Source organism: Oncorhynchus clarkii, chromosome 21 (assembly GCF_045791955.1).
Source record: "Oncorhynchus clarkii lewisi isolate Uvic-CL-2024 chromosome 21, UVic_Ocla_1.0, whole genome shotgun sequence".
Taxonomy (NCBI): domain Eukaryota; kingdom Metazoa; phylum Chordata; class Actinopteri; order Salmoniformes; family Salmonidae; genus Oncorhynchus; species Oncorhynchus clarkii.
Window position 1 is genome coordinate 18,693,865 of NC_092167.1, and position 19,101 is coordinate 18,712,965.

A 19,101-nucleotide genomic window follows, 5' to 3' on the forward strand; every position below is an offset into this window, starting at 1 on the left:
TCTTCCAGTCCTCCTTTAAAATTAAGAATTTGGGCTTAGTTTTTCCAGCACCAATCCCCAGGAGTCAGTCAATCCACTCCATGCTGGCTGCTACAGTAGCTGTCTGTGATCAACTCCCTGTGATACAATGGCCTTTTATTAGCCCAGCCCAGGACTCCCAGGTCCCCAACACTTCCTGTGTTTATCATTACACCAGAGATAAAGCATGTGCCCCAAATGGCATTCCCTTTTGACCAAAAGTAGTGCACTAGGTCCTGCTCTAGCTAACCCACAGCCTGTATCTGTGTATCTGTGGTGGCTCTGAACTGTAGCCTCTCTCAAGTGGCCGTTTGTCTAAAGCCCTTCGCCTCTCAACCTGGCAACCTACCTTCCCTTCCCTTTCTACTTCTAATCCATTATCATTCATTAGTGTGGGGCTCTGGTGGCTCTTGGATCAGGCTTCACCCTGGGTGAACACACACACGTACATGGGCATTCATGCACATGCGCACACACAGGCAGGCAGGAACACACACACACACACACACACACACACACACACACACACACACACACACACACACACACACACACACACACACACACACACACACACACACACACACACACACACACACACACACACACACACACACACAGGCCTACTCTCCCACACTGGGGCCATTGAGTCGCGACACTCAAACAGCTCCCCCTGACCATTCCAATCCAATGTACGGGATGTTGCCCCCTCCCCTGATTAGAATGTGTCCTATTGATCACTGTGAACTCCCCCTCCAGAGACAAACTGCTTATCCTGCTCCACTGTCCAAACACCACCACATACACACACAGATGGCAGGCTCACACACAAACCTTTGCAAGCGCGCACATGCGCATGCAGGCACGGACACACACACAGCACGGGCTTACACACACACACACACACACACACACACACACACACACACACACACACACACACACACACATATACTTTCGCACTTAAGCGCACACACATGTATACACGTGCGTGCATACACACAAACCACATCGGCTGTCTGAGACCTGAGACACTGGATCCGTGCAGAAGTGGGGAAGCGGTGAGCTGTTGGGAGAGGGAGGGTTTTGACTGTAGACCTGTGTTTGACATTGAGACCCAGACCACTCAGGGCAGGTTCGATGTGCCCCTAGGGCCAAGCCTCATCCAATACTTTATACTGGACTCAATTTCCTGACTGTGATCTCTGAAGCTGAATCAGGGGGATCATGCTCTCACACACAGACAAAAGAGCATGGACACACTCACACACATGCACAGATTGTTGGGGAATAATCAGAATTTGTTGGTAACATATGTAAGATGTTTTATATTCATCATATGTTTGTAAGTTACTTCTCATCAGAATGTGTTTGTATAATACTGTGGCGGGGTTGCAGTATCTGTTCTATGTCAAGACTAAGTTGCTTGGGCCGGAGAGAGGGGAGAGGTCAAGCGTGTATCTCTTGGCTCCACAATGTCTGTGTGCCAGTCAGTGTGTTTCTGTGATCTTATCAATATAGGATGGATTTGATATATGGCTGTTGATATGGAGGATTTGTTTATGGTTCTGAGTTTGAGAAAATAACATAGTTTAGGAGACCAAGCTGAATGATAAATTATGCCTATGCTGTCTGGATATGTGTGTCTCTGCTATAAAGGATCTCAGTTGCAATGTGTAAGGGACTCTCAGAGAATTCATTGATAGACACTGAATTGATCTGAGAGTCACAGGGTTGTGATAGAGCTCATATAATTAAAGATGGACTTTGTGATAACCAACTCTGACTTGTGTGTGGTTTGCTCTCATGATTTGGTAAATAGAGGACATTTCCACGACAAGATGCACAGACACACATACTCAGGAGTGAACACACACAGACAGACGCATGTACGAATATATGTTATGCACACACACATCCTGTCCCCCAAACTCTCTCAAGGGGAAAGGTAGCCCCAGAGAGAGATACACTCCTCTCTACTCTCATTTCCCCTCGCCCCTCCTCATCCATTGGTTATATCAACAGCTTTCAGGCCTGCAGTCCCAGAGAGCAGAACAGAACTGAGACGGCATGGCACGGCAACCCACAGTTTAAGTCTTTGTATTTTCCTCTAAAGTGGTATCACCCCATTATGAGTGGATCTGCCTGGCAGGCCACATTATCCCTCTCAGCTTGCTGTGTTCTTGCATCATCACACTCAGGGTCAGCATGCCCCGTGCCTTCCTGGGAGTTCTGCCCTCATACACACACACACAAACGTAAGCGCATACACACACAGATGCCAGCGCACACACACACACACATGAATGCATACACACGTGCAAAAATGCAGGCAGGCACGCACCACACACACACACTCTCGCACACATACATATACACATTTCACACTTGCACAGACACACATACACACACACCCTCTGGCTTGCCACTTTAGCCACTCAGAAAGCGTGGCCTGAAAAGCATTGTCTAGCACTTCTTGGAAAAGGGTGTTTAAGCCACGTTGGGCCTGTCAATGCACCACAGGCCCATCTTTAAAACAAACACAGTCTATTCCGTAAGATACCAGCTGACAAGTTTACACTGGGATCGTGATGGAATGGTTAAGAAACTAAAGAAACTACTATGCTAATTTGAGCCTTTTCTAAATTCTCTTTCAAGTGTGTTGAATACAAAATGCCCTTGTCTATTTACTGCGTCTTTGCGTCAATTACCACATGGCTCAAGTGAAGTGTTACAACGTTCCTCATTGAAGATTATAGGCAACATTAAATGTACAGTACTCTGCCCACCCATGTGTACGTCCCAAATGGCACCACATTCCCTGTGGGCCCTGGTCAACAGTAGTGCACTATATAGTGGATAGGGTGCCAATTAGGACCCATGCCATACTACATTTCCTCAAAGTTGTCCTCCCCTCTCCTGTACTAAGCCCAAGCCCCCTCCAGTCTCTGTGGCTGCTACAGACAGTGAACAGCTAGACAGCTGGCTGTGAAAGTAAACAAAGATCCTATTTGAAAGTCAAATGTGTCACTTGGTTTGGATGAATCTCTCGCTCGCTCTCTCAAACAGCACAGTACACAACCTTGTACAGTGCTAGCATAGCTTCACTGTTAAAACAAACATCAAACCTTAGTAAGATGGAAGGGTATATGCAAAGATGGTGAGACAGTGTTATCAGTATCCAGCAATGACTCTGTGCTTTCCTATTTGAATATATTCCCTGGTAGTCTCTACAGCTATTCATGGTTAATCATTTACATGCCTGGAAACATTCATGTTTGTTTCATTTGAAGACCAATAGCCCTACATCAATACACAGATGCTACATCCCAAATGGCACCCTATTCCCTATATAGTGCACTAGTTTTGTAAAGTAAATAGGGAATAGGGTGCTATTTGGGACGCACACAGAGCCTCTGTGCTGAGCTACTGCCAGGGCCATGCCCCAACTGGAAGTCCTGCCTAAAGGCCTCTGCTCCACATCAGGGTCACATTCAGTTGGCACAAAGCAGGAGAAAACGTCTTCAACATGACTTAGTTATTCAAGGCAAGCAGATATTCATTAGGTTGTGTAGTAGTTACTGCATATTAAGCTCAACATTATCTTAATGGGGAATGAATGCACAAATGAAAATACAAATGAACCCTAACCCCCAACACAACACCTCTGTATCAGCCTCCACTGCTATTCGCACCATGTATCCTCAACTGTCTCTGAGGACCAAGACTGTAATACAACATGCACTATGTAATATACAATATTTACATATCTACATTAATTAAGGCATCTTCGTGAATGTGCCACCTTTGGAAGATCAAACCCTCTTGGGGAAAATACATTTCAAAACAAACAATAAAGTGTATCATATGGTGGAGTATGGTGAATCCCTAGGCCTCTGTGTCAAGATCCACCATTTTAGAAACTCCACTCTGGATAAATAACAGATGGGATCTCCTGCCCTGTAGCCTGTACCCATGCTAATATACTTTAATTCACTATCACACACACACACACACACACACACACACACACACACACACACACACACACACACACACACACACACACACACACACACACACACACACACACACACACACACACACACACGCGCGCGCGCACACACACACAGCTAGGCTTGGCTGGTAGCACCCATGTTTGATTTCACGGCCCATTGGGCTGTCCATCGCTACAATAACGGCATGTGTCTCAGAGCGAGTGGGGCTATACTAATCCCCCTTAAACACTAGACCTGGGCAGAAAATTGTTGTAGTTTGTAGTTTATTTGAAAAGGCCGACTTTTCAAATACCCACGGTAGTTTAATATAGTTTATAAATGAAGTCCTATACATGTGTTTTAACTTTGTGATTATTACAACAGCAAATTATCTAGTGTTAAAGGTTGTGAACAGTCAAAATCATGTTTTTCATGAAATTGGATGATATTTGAAGGAAATCTGATCAAAGTATGAAAAATAACGGTTGCTTCTACATTGCTCAAGGTTGGTCATAAAGTTTCTTGTCCCCTCCCCCCTGTGTCACTACTTGAGTGCTCCAGATCAGCGCAAGGGGGAGTTAGAGAACTCATTATGCTTTTGGATCCCAAGGCCTAATGTGTCTCTAACTGACAATGAATGGGCGACATAAACCAAATAGAAACCGATAATTGTGCACGACTTCAAAATAGAATTTCAACTAAATGATGAGGATGAAGAAGATGATTGAATTTAGAACAATAGTGTAAGAATTGCTATTCTTCAGTCCTACACGCGAACACCCAGAAAAATACACTTATTTATTTGTTACTACTCGTCAGTATTACTTACTAAAACTGTTGTTAAAGTAAGGTTTTTATTCTAAGAGAAATTTAGACTACAATTAGGGTGTGGAAATGTTTGGATTATTTTGCTCTTACTGTAGTACTGTAGCCTACTTTCGGCCGGTCACGTGGTACAGCACCATTATGGAGCCTCTCGAGTGGTGCAGTGGTCTAAGACAAGGCATCGCAGTGCAAACTGTGTTGATACAGGTTCAGTAGTGCCATCAGCGACCGGGAGACCCATGAGATGACAGTGGGCTTTTGGTTTCTCGCCCTCCGAAAACAGAAATAAATCATTCTAAATAACAAACTGGCTTTATTTACAAATTATAAAAAATGTCTCACCCTATGTTCAATAATGATCTTTTTCTCACTCACTTTCGGTTATTTGAAAACGAAAACAACTCCAAAATATCGTTATTTTTTAGAATGATATAAAAGCCCCTTAAAAATATTCTCTCAGATCAGTTTTGCCTTAACAAAAAAATGCCCCTTAGATATTCATTTAGAATCCTGTCACGACTTCTACCGAAGTCGGGTTCCTCTCCTTGTTCGGGCGGAAGTTCGGTGGTCGACGTCACCGGTCTTCTAGCCATCATCTACAGTGCCTTGCGAAAGTATTCGGCCCCCTTGAACTTTGCGACCTTTTGCCACATTTCAGGCTTCAAACATAAAGATATAAAACTGTATTTTTTTGTGAAGAATCAACAACAAGTGGGACACAATCATGAAGTGGAACGACATTTATTGGATATTTCAAACTTTTTTAACAAATCAAAAACTGAAAAATTGGGCGTGCAAAATTATTCAGCCCCCTTAAGTTAATACTTTGTAGCGCCACCTTTTGCTGCGATTACAGCTGTAAGTCGCTTGGGGTATGTCTCTATCAGTTTTGCACATCGAGAGACTGAAATTTTTTCCCATTCCTCCTTGCAAAACAGTTCGAGCTCAGTGAGGTTGGATGGAGAGCATTTGTGAACAGCAGTTTTCAGTTCTTTCCACAGATTCTCGATTGGATTCAGGTCTGGACTTTGACTTGGCCATTCTAACACCTGGATATGTTTATTATTGAACCATTCCATTGTAGATTTTGCTTTATGTTTTGGATCATTGTCTTGTTGGAAGACAAATCTCCGTCCCAGTCTCAGGTCTTTTGCAGACTCCATCAGGTTTTATTCCAGAATGGTCCTGTATTTGGCTCCATCCATCTTCCCATCAATTTTGACCATCTTCCCTGTCCCTGCTGAAGAAAAGCAGGCCCAAACCATGATGCTGCCACCACCATGTTTGACAGTGGGGATGGTGTGTTCAGCTGTGTTGCTTTTACGCCAAACATAACGTTTTGCATTGTTGCCAAAAAGTTCAATTTTGGTTTCATCTGACCAGAGCACCTTCTTCCACATGTTTGCTGTGTCTCCCAGGTGGCTTGTGGCAAGCTTTAAACGACACTTTTTATGGATATCTTTAAGAAATGGCTTTCTTCTTGCCACTCTTCCATAAAGGCCAGATTTGTGCAATATACGACTGATTGTTGTCCTATGGACAGAGTCTCCCACCTCAGCTGTAGATCTCTGCAGTTCATCCAGAGTGATCATGGGCCTCTTGGCTGCATCTCTGATCAGTCTTCTCCTTGTATGAGCTGAAAGTTTAGAGGGATGGCCAGGTCTTGGTAGATTTGCAGTGGTCTGATACTCCTTCCATTTCAATATTATCGCTTGCACAGTGCTCCTTGGGATGTTTAAAGCTTGGGAAATCTTTTTGTATCCAAATCCGGCTTTAAACTTCTTCACAACAGTATCTCGGACCTGCCTGGTGTGTTCCTTGTTCTTCATGATGCTCTATGCGCTTTTAACGGACCTCTGAGACTATCACAGTGCAGGTGCATTTATACGGAGACTTGATTACACACAGGTGGATTGTATTTATCATCATTAGTCATTTAGGTCAACATTGGATCATTCAGAGATCCTCACCGAACTTCTGGAGAGAGTTTGCTGCACTGAAAGTAAAGGGGCTGAATAATTTTGCACGCCCATTTTTTCAGTTTTTGATTTGTTAAAAAAGTTTGAAATATCCAATAAATGTTGTTCCACTTCATGATTGTGTCCCACTTGTTGTTGATTCTTCACAAAAAAATACAGTTTTATATCTTTATGTTTGAAGCCTGAAATGTGGCAAAAGGTCGCAAAGTTCAAGGGGGCCGAATACTTTCGCAAGGCACTGTATCTAATTTTCATGTTCCATTTGTTTTGTCTGGTTGTCGCACTCACCTGTTTTCAAGTCCCTAATTACATATTGTATATGTTCCCTCTGTTTTCCCCATGTCCTTGTCGGGAATTGTTTATTGTAAGTACATGTGCGATACAGGCTTTTATGCCCATGTGTTTTGTTATTTTTGTATGCCGGTAGTTATGTACATTGAACGGCACCGGCTATTTACCAGATTCTGCTCTCCTGCGTTTGACTTCCATGCCGCCAGTTACGCACCCCTTGACAAATCCTCCAATCCTCTGAATTAAATTATTGTTGAAGAGTCACGTCATTGACAAAAAAATATTTTAGATATACTGTAGGCTCACTAGTGTACTGTGAGTCTCACTAGTGTTGAGTAATGTGCTGTTAAAAGTGGTGTAGGTCTTACTTATTTAAAAAGCATATTGAAGTTTGAAGCAATAGGATTTGAAGTAATAGCCTAGTAATAGTGTGGTCAACTATTTCAGCTCCGTTTCGGTTTTAAATTCTCTAGTACAGACAAGAGTTAAAAGTGATGGCTTAAAATACATTTACTGAAAACCCTATTAAATGAAAACCTCACGAGAAAATCTGTTGGCCAGCAAGTGTGAGGGTTTTCGGTTGAATTACATTTATTTAGCATGCAAGGGAACCACGCCTGCAAAGCCCATTACGCGACTGAATAAGGTAAGTCTGAATGCAAAACACTGAATGCATACAAAAGGCATGCTTAGCAAAGCTGTGAAATTCTACGTCGGAATTGGCCCCAATGTGTTTTCTTGCACTGGTTGGCCTTTTGTGTTTTGAATGTATAATTACTTAGACAGAGCTTAGCTTAGAATACTAATTCAACTGTATTTACACCTGAGTTCTCACTATACCACTTCAGTCTGAAGGATCAGACCTCATCATACTGCGCAGAGCAGATCCAGTCATTCTCTACACAGACCCAGTTATTCTCGACAAATAGAGCTGGTAAGACAGTGTTTTTGACACATTTACACATTTGTCAAATAGTACCATGTACTTGACTCAAAAAGTTCTAATGCTATCTTTGTGTTTCACAAAGGCTCAGTTTATGTGTTTAAGTTAGTTTTTTTAATCTTATTTTCATGTTGCACATTTTATCCAAAATCCTAGTAGGTCTTGGTATTGCTAGGGCGTTGTGGAAGGGGGAAGGGGATGGCAGATGGGTGTAAGCATCTGCCTCCAATTCCATATGTGTTGTAAGCATCTACCTCTTACTTCAAATCTGTCATAAGCATCTGATTCCAAAAGTTGCAAGTTCGAATCCAGCGATGAAAATATATATTTTTTGATTTTAGCCTATCACATAGTAGGAAACCAGCCACTATGGACAACATTATCTTTGTGTTTCACGAAGGATCAGTTTATGTGTTTACATTTGGTATTTATCTTATTTTCATATCAAACAATGGACATTTTATCCAAAATTCCCCCCACATTTGGAAAACTTTTTGACAAATTTCAAAATAAATTGAAATCTCAGCCAGGTCGCCTGTGATACAAGTCACTATTTGACGTCCATCAATGTCTTAATGCACAATGCCCGCTTAACCTGGAAGCCAGGCGCACCAATGTGTCGGAGGAAACACTGTACACCTGGCGACCGAGTCAGTGTGCATGTGCCCGGCCAGACACAGTTGTTGCTAGAGTGCGTTGGGACAAGGACATCCCGGCCATCCGGCCAAACCCTCCCCTAACCCAGACGATGCATGGCCAATTGTGCACTGCCTCATGGATCTCCCGGTCGCGGCCGGCTGCGACACAGCCTAGAATAGAACCAGGATCTGTAGTGACACAGCTAACACTACGATGCAGTGCCTTAGACCGCAGCGCCCCTCGGGAAGCAAACAACATCTCTTTCTCCGAGCAATTGTATTGGCATTGTTGGGGAATAATCAGAATTAGTTGGTAACATAGGTAAGATGTTTTATATTCATCATATGTTTGTAAGTTACTTCTCATCAGAATGTTTATCTGTGTATAATACTGTGGCCGGGATGCAGTTATCTGTTCTCTGTCAGGACTAAGTTGCTTGGGCCGCAGAGAGGGGAGAGGTCAAGCATGTATCTCTTGGCTCCACAATGTCTGTGTGCCAGTCAATGTGTCTCTGTGATCTTGTCAAGGAGGGGTGGATGTGATATATGCCTGTTGATATGAGGATTTGTTTTATGGTTCTGAGTTTGAGAAAAGAACATAGTTTAGGAGACAAAGCTGAACGATAAATTATGGCCAATGCTGTCTGGCTATGTGTGTCTTTGCTATAAAGGATCTCAGTTGCAATGTGTAAGGGACTCTCAGACAATTCATTGATAGACACTGAATTGATCTGAGAGTCACAGGGTTGTGATGGAGCTCATATAATTAAAGATGGACTTTATGATAACTCTGACTTGTGTCTGGTTTGCTCTCATGATTTGGTAAATACAGGAAATTTCCACGACAGCATACAATAACAATGTTTCTATTTTGTTTAGCATACAATGTAACTCAGTATTAGAATGATTTGTTTTACAGGGTCATTATTTCTAATCTTTATCAAGGGTGTCAACAATTTAAGACCCCCACTGTATACAATGCTGATTAAATTATTACGTTCTCACATCATAATATGTACAGTCTGGTCCCAAATTATTGTCACCCTTGATAAAGATTAGCAAAAAATTGTGTATAAAATAAATAATTCAAATTCTGAGCTATATTGTATGTGTCATTGAAATTTTACACAGGGACACTCGAAGTCAATCTTAAATGAATCATTGTTTATTAACAGCATGCTGGATAGATTACAATCAAACTTAGATGCATAAAGTACCTGTCTGAAGTGAGCTTCTCCTTGGGGCAGTCCCATTAGATCTCTTAAATACTGGTTACAGACACGTTGCATAGGCATAGTTCACAGGTTTGGTTTAGGCATGTGTCTGGCACCGTCTCCTATGATAACTTAAATAACATATTCTGGACGTTCTGCCAGATGGTACTAAGGAGGGGGTCATATCGCCCCCCACTCATATCTTTACCAAGCACAGGCAGGAACCAATGATTATTTATGACACTAAGACAAGATTAACATTTTCAAGGGTGTCTCGTCACATGATAAAAATGTCCATCACATTCTACTATCTTATTACTTGTAATAATAAGCTTCTATATCAAAATACACCATTATAATAAATCAGAATAAAGGTAATACTTCTATTAACGGAACTTGATCTAATTGCATTTATAATCATCATAATGAAGCTAAAATCTACAATCAAAGTAGCAAGTAAACAAAATCAACACTTTCAAAAACAAAAACAGACACTTTCAAGCCCTTCACTACGGGTTGTACAATCTAAAATACACACAAGGGATCTACAGACTCAGATTGTTTCCATAGCTCTTACCTACAAAACCATTTGCAGTAGAATGTTTTGACTTAACTTCTTTGGGATAAGGGGCAGTATTTTCACGTCCGGATGAAAAGCGTGCCCAGAGTAAACTGCCTGCTACTCAGGCCCACATAGTATTAATAGATGAGGATAGAAAACAATCTGACGTTTCTAGAACTGTTTGAACAATGTCTGTGAGTATAACAGAACTCATATGGCCGGCGAAAACCTGAGAAAAATCTAACCAGGGAGTGGGAAATCTGAGGTTTGTAGTTTTTCTAGTGATTGCCTGTCCAATATCCAGTGTAAATGGGGTCAGGTTGCACTTCCTAAGGCTACCAATATTCTTAATACAGAGTTCTAAAACAAATGTCAAAGAGAATCACAACACACAGTTGTAACCATAGAAAAAAAATTGGCATATCATCTTGGCGATCTCACTGCAGAGTTATATGGTCAGGGAGTTAGAGGGCTAATCCTTAGGGAGAAATCCCGACCATCCAGCAGACCCAATCTGGTGAGATTTGTTATTGAAGCAAGACAAGAATAAAGTAAACAAAACAGCAGCAATACACATATATCACTCAAAGTGGGGAAAACTTAAATTAATTTGGAGTAACTGTCAACCATTACCAACATATATTTCTTCCTTTTATAAGCAGCCATGGACTCCCTTCCTAATACGAAGACCTTTTCAATCTAATACACTCGGATCACACTTTCTGCTTCACACTTACTAAATGTCTATTATTTTAAGATGAACATGTAATGCATTGAATTTATAAATAAATCTGCTAATTCAGAAGGGAGGAGACAAACTTTGGAGGGAGCTTCCTTTTTTAAGGTAGCTCTCGATACTAGAGTCTCTTTCTGGGATCAACTTTCACAATAACTGGGCTGGCTCTGTCTATCAGTCCCCTATAGATGGTGTGTTCTGTCCATAATAAATCTATACCTAGCGAATTAAACTCTCGGAAACTTTTATACATTCTTTAATTTCTATGAATACTTTTCACACCACTTAGGTACATCTATGTGTGGGTGTGCAAGTTGTATATTATTATAATTGTTTCTATTGTTACTTCCTCAGATCTCTAGTAAACCATTATAATCAATATTATGTTACGTTATCTCTAGTAACCCATTATACATTTGTGTTACATCACAAATTCACTAGTGTTCTTTAGTAATAGCATAATCAGGAATAGTACTTTCTCCCTTCATATCTCCACATACATAATAATGTTGCACCATCAATCTCCACTGATAAGACATGTAATAAAAAATATAAAAAAATATTACGCATTCCTGCGCCTGTCTCCCGAATCATTCATACCAACGTGACATTATCTATATTTCAATCTCTTAATATCCAAATGCCAAAATCTTTTAATCCAGAGCTCCGTAATCCAGAACTCCTTAACGAGTCTGACGAGGCCAATGTGAACGATATACTGCTTTCTCGGGAACAGGCCCAGACCCAGATCCCCGTGATTTGAGTGAAGAGGAGGCTGAGAAAAAGGGGCCGGAGGTTGGGCTGCCTTCAGAGAATTCATAGGCAATCGAATAAACCCCCACTTCCATCCATTCTGCTAGCAAACATGCAATGTTTGGACAATAAAATAGATGACCTATGCGGAAGATTAAACTACCAATGGGACATTCAAAACTGTAATATCTTATGCTTCACGGAAACGTGGCTGAACGATGACACTATCAACATACAGCTGGCTGGTTATACGCTGCACCGGCAGGATAGAACAGCGGCGTCTGGTAAAACAAGGGGCAGTGGATTATGTATTTTTGTAAATAACAGCTGGTGCACGATATCTAAGGAAGTCACAAGCTATTGCTCACATGAGGTAGAGTATCTCATGATAAACTGTAGACCATACTACCTACCGAGAGCATTTTCATCTGTATTTATCTTAGCTGTTTACATACCACAACAGTCAGAGGCTGGCACTAAGACAGCATTGAATGAGCTGTATTTTCGCCATAAGCAAGCAAGAAAACGCTCACATAGAGGCGGTGCTCCTAGTAGCCAGGGACTTTAATGCAGGGAAACTTAAATCTGTTTCACCAAATTTCTATCAGCATGTTAAATGTGCAACCAGAAGAAAAAAAAAATGTTTACTCCACACACAGAGAAACATATAAAGTTCTCTCTCGCCCTCCATTTAACAAATCTGACCATAATTCTATCCTCCTGATTCCTGCTTACAAGCAAAAATGAAAGCAGGAAGCACCAGTGACTAGATCAATAAAAAAGTGGTCAGATGAAGCGAATGCTAAGCTACAGGACTGTTTTGCTAGCACAGACTGGAATATGTTCCGGGATTCCTCCGATGGCATTGAGGAGTACACCAAATCAGTCATTGGCTTCATCTATAAGTGCATCGATGACATCATCCCCACAGCGACCGTATGTACATAACCCAACCAGAAGCCATGGATTACAGGCAACATCCGCATTGAGCTAAAGACTAGAGCTGCCGCTTTCAAGGAGCGGGACTCTAACCCGGAAGCTTATAAGAAATCCCGCTATGCCCTCCGACATACCATCAAACAGGCAAAGCGTCAATCCAGGACTAAGACCGAATCGTACTACACCGGCTCTGACGCCCGTCGGATGTGGCAGGGCTTGCAAACTATTACAGACTACAAAGGGAAGCACAGCCGAGAGCTGCCCAGTGACACGAGCCTACCAGATGAGCTAAAGTACTTCTATGCTCGCTTCGAGGCAAATAACACTGAAACATGCATGAGAGCACCAGCTGTTCCGGAAGACTGTGTGATCATGCTCTCCGTAGCCGATGTGAGTAAGATCTTTAAACAGGTCAACATTCACAAGGCCGCAGGGCCAGGCGGATTACCAGGACGTGTACTGCGAGCATGCGCTGACCAAAAGACAAGTGTCTTCACTGACATTTTCAACCTCTCCCTGTCCGAGTCTGTAATACCAACATGTTTTAAGCAGACCACCATAGTTCCTGTGCCCAAGAACACTAAGGTAGCCTGCCTAAATGACTTCCGACCCATAGCACTCACATCTGTAGACATGACGTGCTTCAAAAGGCTGGTCATGGCTCACATCAACACCATTATCCCAGAAACCTTAGACTAACTCCAATTTGCATACCGCCCCAACAGATCCATAGAGGATGCAATCTCTATTGCACTCCACACTACCCTTTCCCACCTGGACAAAAGGAACACCTATGTGAAAATGTTATTCATTGACTACAGCTCAGCGTTCAACACTATAGTGCCCCCAAAGCTCATCAATAAGCTAAGGACTCTTGGACTAAACACCTCCTTCTGAAACTGATTCCCGGACTTCCTGATAGGCCGCCCCCAGGTGGTAAGGGTAGGTAACAACACATCCTTCACACTGATCCTCAACACAGGGAACCCTCAGGGGTGCATACTCAGTCCCCTCCTGTACTCCCTGTTCACTCATGACTGCACGGCCAGGCATGACTCCAACACCATCATTAAGTTTGCCAATGACACAACAGTGGTAGGCCTGATCAACGTCAAGACAGCCTATAGGCCGTGTGGTGACAGGACAACAACCTCTCCCTCAACGTGATCAAGATAAAGGAGATGATTGTGGACTACAGGAGAAGGAGGACCGAGCACGCCCCAATTCTCATCGAAGGTGCTGCAGTGGAGCAGGTTGAGAGCTTCAAGTTCCTTGGTGTCCACCAACAAACCAACATGGTCCAAGCACACCAAGACAGTCATGAAGAGGGCACGACAAAAAATATTCCCCCTCAGGAGACTGAAACGATTTGGCATGGGTCCTCAGACCCTCAAAAGGTTCTACAGCTGCACCATCGAGAGCATGATTGCTGGTTGCATCACTGCCTAGTATGGAAACTGCTCAGCCTTCGACCGCAAGGCACTACAGAGGGTAGAGGAAGGCCCTAAAAATTGTCAAAGACTCCATCCACCCTAGTCATAAACTGTTCTCTCTGCTACCGCACGGCAAGCGGTACTAGAGCGCCAAGTCTAGGTCCAAGAGGCTTCTAAATAGCTTCTATCCCAAGCTATAAGGCTTCTGAAAACCTAATCAAATTTGCATTGCAGACTATTTGCATTGCCCCCCCACCCCCTCTATTACATTGCTGCTACTCTCTGTTGTTTTCATCTATGCACAATCACTTTAATAACTCTGCCTACATGTACATATTACCTCAACTAACCGGTGCCCCCACATATTGACTCTGTACCAGTTCCCTCCTGTATATAGTCTCACTATTGTTATTTTACTCTGCTCTTTAAATACTTGTTACTTTTATTTCTTATTCTTATCTGCATTTTTTAAAACTGCATTGTTGGTGAGGGGCTCGTTAAGTAAACATTTCACTGTAAGGTCTACCTGTTGTATTGGGCGCATGTGACTAATACATTTTGATTTGATTTGATATCCAAATTTCAATCAGCTTAACACCCAAATTGAAATCAATTAGCTTATTATCCAAATTTTAATCAGCTTAACATTTCCGTTTCACACTCACACAATTTTCGCATCCACATTCACTTAATACTATTCCCAAACACACTCGGTAATCTCCCTTACTACACCATGTGCATCTTCAACAATTCTCTTGTCGTTACTTACTATGCACCATATGTATCTTCATATACACATATAATAACACCACGTGCTATTTAGTAGTGGCTGCAGACCATGTAGACATACGTCAAAAAATGCCTACAGACAGCTGTCAGCGGGGCTTTCCATGATGCATTACGCTCTCACTCATAAGACTAGCCTTCTCTCTATAAGACTATTGGTACCTTTATAATGCGTTACTTGTCTTCATTTTATTTGTATTTATTTATTTTATACCGTCTCCTATCTTAACTTAAATAATATATTCCGGGCATTCTGCCAGATGGTCCTAATGGTAATGTCACCCTGGATGACTAAACACCTTAAGTCGTGTCTTGTGTTTTTTCTCCATCTCTTTACCTATCATACTCTAATTGCACAGATTTAAAAACTTGATCCTACAAAAAATTTGAAATGGTGTTTTTTACATTCAATAAAAGTAGAGACTCAGAGCTACAAAATGGTATGTCATACACTGCAATTTTGTTGAACAATGGGAAAGTAATTTTGCTTTGAAAGTTGATAAACTTGTAAACTCACTTTTGAGAAAATGGCCTTGAATGTTTTGGTATCTAGTGAAGAGCTCTTCTTTGTCTACACCCATTCAGCATCATTCACACCCTCTTCAGCTTTAGCCCCAGCCATCTCGTTTCGCTCTCGGAGCATTCAGAGCACACACTTGACTCTCTGGCCGGTGATTTGTTTACCCCTGGATAACATGAAAACAGCCTAACCAGCTCCGCTGGCAACAATTTCATTGCGCTTTTTTGCCGACGTTTACTGACACCGGCCATACGGGTGTTGTACACTTTAGCTTAAGACATGTAGCTAGCTAGCTAGCTAGGTAAACAATGAAACTAGCTAGGTAAACAACGTGTAAGATCACACACGTCACGTAACGTTAGCTAGTTAAACAACAATGAACATAGTGCCAAATGTCATTACTACCCTGCATGAATCTGCTGGGAGCTAAACAACCAGGTTAAATGTTAGCTAGCTAATATTAGGCTCTTACTAGCAAAGTAAACAGCTCTGGGATATGAATAATAACTTCATACACATAACGTTAGCTAGGGAGCCAGCCAGCTAACAGTACATTTTAGCTTGAAATTAAACCACTTTCTGTCAAAATTAGAAGCATGTAATATCTGAAAATATAGTTAGCTAACGCTAAACTATCTTACCTGTATACATCATCATGCATGATGGACGCGTCTCCCTATCACGGATGCCATGCCACGGTTGCCCTTAGTTTGAAGATCTAATCCGGAGACAGGTTTTTTCTCCATCTCTTTACCTATCATACTCTAATTCCACAGATTTAAAACCTTGATCCTCCAGAAAGTGGAGAGCAACACTTGTGCAACTCCAATCTGAACTCCTCTCTCATGTGAACTTTCATGTGCCTTAATACCAATGTGCCTCCAGCCCACTCATTATCTCAGCCAATCATAGCTAGTGGGAAGGTTGCTGTCCTTTTTTTGTGGCTTAAACAATAATGTTCGTAATTTAACAATTGTATTCGTATTTACAGATGGCATACAAGTTTGGTATTAAGGCACATGAAAGTTCACATGTTCCGGAACACATTTCTGCCCCCCAAAAATGTTACGTTAAAATAGCTCTCCTGTGAAGTCATGACTTGCGACATACGCCTATTTTCCTGAAACGGGTCACACATCTTTAGAAAGCACAGGCAGGAACCAAGGATTATTTATGACACTAAGACAAGATTAACATTTTCAAGGCTGTCTCTTCACATGATACACATTTCCATCACATTTTTTTTTACCCTTATTTAAATAGGCAAGTCAGTTAAGAACAAATTCTTATTTTCAATGACAGCCTGTTCAGGGGCAGAACGACCTTGTCAGCTCAGGGGTTTGAACTTGCAACCTTCTGGTTACTAGTCCAATGCTCTAACCACTAGGCTACCTTGCCAATTGCTAAAAGAAAGATAATTTATTTAACAAGTAATACAACTTTTTCTCTAAAATTAAGGGTCAAAATTTTGGTCACCACTGTTTTCAATGCCTTTCAATAACTCACCTTGCGAGGTAATTGGCACATTTCGATGTTTGCTTGGGGTTATTGTTATGCTGCAAAACCCAATTGCGGCCAAGTTTCAGCCTGGCAGAGGCAAACAGTCTTTTGACTAAAATGTCCTGGTACTGGGTAAAGTTCATGATGCCGTTAACCCTAACAAGGGGCCCAGGACCAGCGGAAGCAAAATAGCCCATAACATCATAGATCCATCACTATATTTTACAATATATATGCGGTTATTTTCTGCATAATCATCTTTACTTCAAAGCAAAAAAACACCACTGGTGTGTGTGGCCAATGACCTCTATTTCCATGTCATTCAACAAACGTAAATGCCTGGAGCTTGCTAAATGGCAATGGCACTTGGATTGGAACCGGCGCTATGGTCAGATGACATGAACAAAGAGCTCTTTGGCTGCGTACAGCAAATCAATTCAAATGAAATGTTATTGGTCACATACACATGTTAACCAGATGTTATGGCGGGTGTATTGAAATGCTTCCATTTCTAGCTCCAACAGTGCAGTAATATCTAACAATTTACAACAATACACATGAATCTTAAAGTAAAATAATGGAATTAAGAAATATATAAATATTAGGACAAGCAATGTCGGAGTGGCATAGAACGGAATACAGTATATACAAATTAGATGAGTAACGCAAAAATATGTAAACATTATTAAAGTGACAAGTGTTCCATTATTAAAGTGGCAGCCTCTAAGGTGCAGGATTACATAACCGGGTGGAAGCCGCCTAGAGATGTCTTTTTAACAATCTGATGGCCTAGAAGCTGTTTTTCAGTCTCTCGGTACTAGCTTTGATGCACCTGTACTGACGTCGCCTTCTGGATGATAGTGGGGTGAACAGGCAGTGGCTCGGGTGGTTGTTGACCTTGATGATCTTCTAGGCCTTCCTATGACATCGGGTGCTGTAGGTGTCCTGGAGGACAGGTAGTTTGCCCCCGGTGATGCGTTGGGCAGACCGCATCACCCTCTGGAGAGCCCTGCAGTTGCGGGTGGTGCAGTTGCCGTACCAGGTGGTGATACAGTTCGACAGGATGCTCTCAAAGAGCTCTTTGGCTGCGTACAGCAAATCAATTCAAATGAAATGTTATTGGTCACATACACATGTTAACCAGATGTTATGGCGGGTGTATTGAAATGCTTCCATTTCTAGCTCCAACAGTGCAGTAATATCTAGCAATTTACAACAATACACATGAATCTTAAAGTAAAATAATGGAATTAAGAAATATATAAATATTAGGACAAGCAATGTCGGAGTGGCATAGAACGGAATACAGTATATACAAATTAGATGAGTAACGCAAAAATATGTAAACATTATTAAAGTGACAAGTGTTCCATTATTAAAGTGACAGCCTCTAAGGTGCAGGATTACATAACCGGGTGGAAGCCGCCTAGAGACGTCTTTTTAACAATCTGATGGCCTAGAAGCTGTTTTTCAGTCTCTCGGTACTAGCTTTGATGCACCTGTACTGACGTCGCCTTCTGGATGATAGTGGGGTGAACAGGCAGTGGCTCGGGTGGTTGTTGACCTTGATGATCTTCTAGGCCTTCCTATGACATCGGGTGCTGTAGGTGTCCTGGAGGACAGGTAGTTTGCCCCCGGTGATGCGTTGGGCAGACCGCATCACCCTCTGGAGAGCCCTGCAGTTGCGGGTGGTGCAGTTGCCATACCAGGTGGTGATACAGTTTGACAGGATGCTCTCAAATGTAAATCTGTAAAAGTTTGTGAGGGTTTTGGGTGCCACGCCAAATTTCTTCAGCCTCCTGAGGTTGAAGAGGCACTATTGTGCCTTCTTCACAACACTGCCTGTGTGAGTGTACCATTTCAAATCGTCAGTGATGTGTACACCGAGGAACTTGACATTTTCCACCTTCTCCACTGCAGTCCAGTCAATGTGGATAGGGGCGTGCTCCCTCTGCTGGGTTTTGCA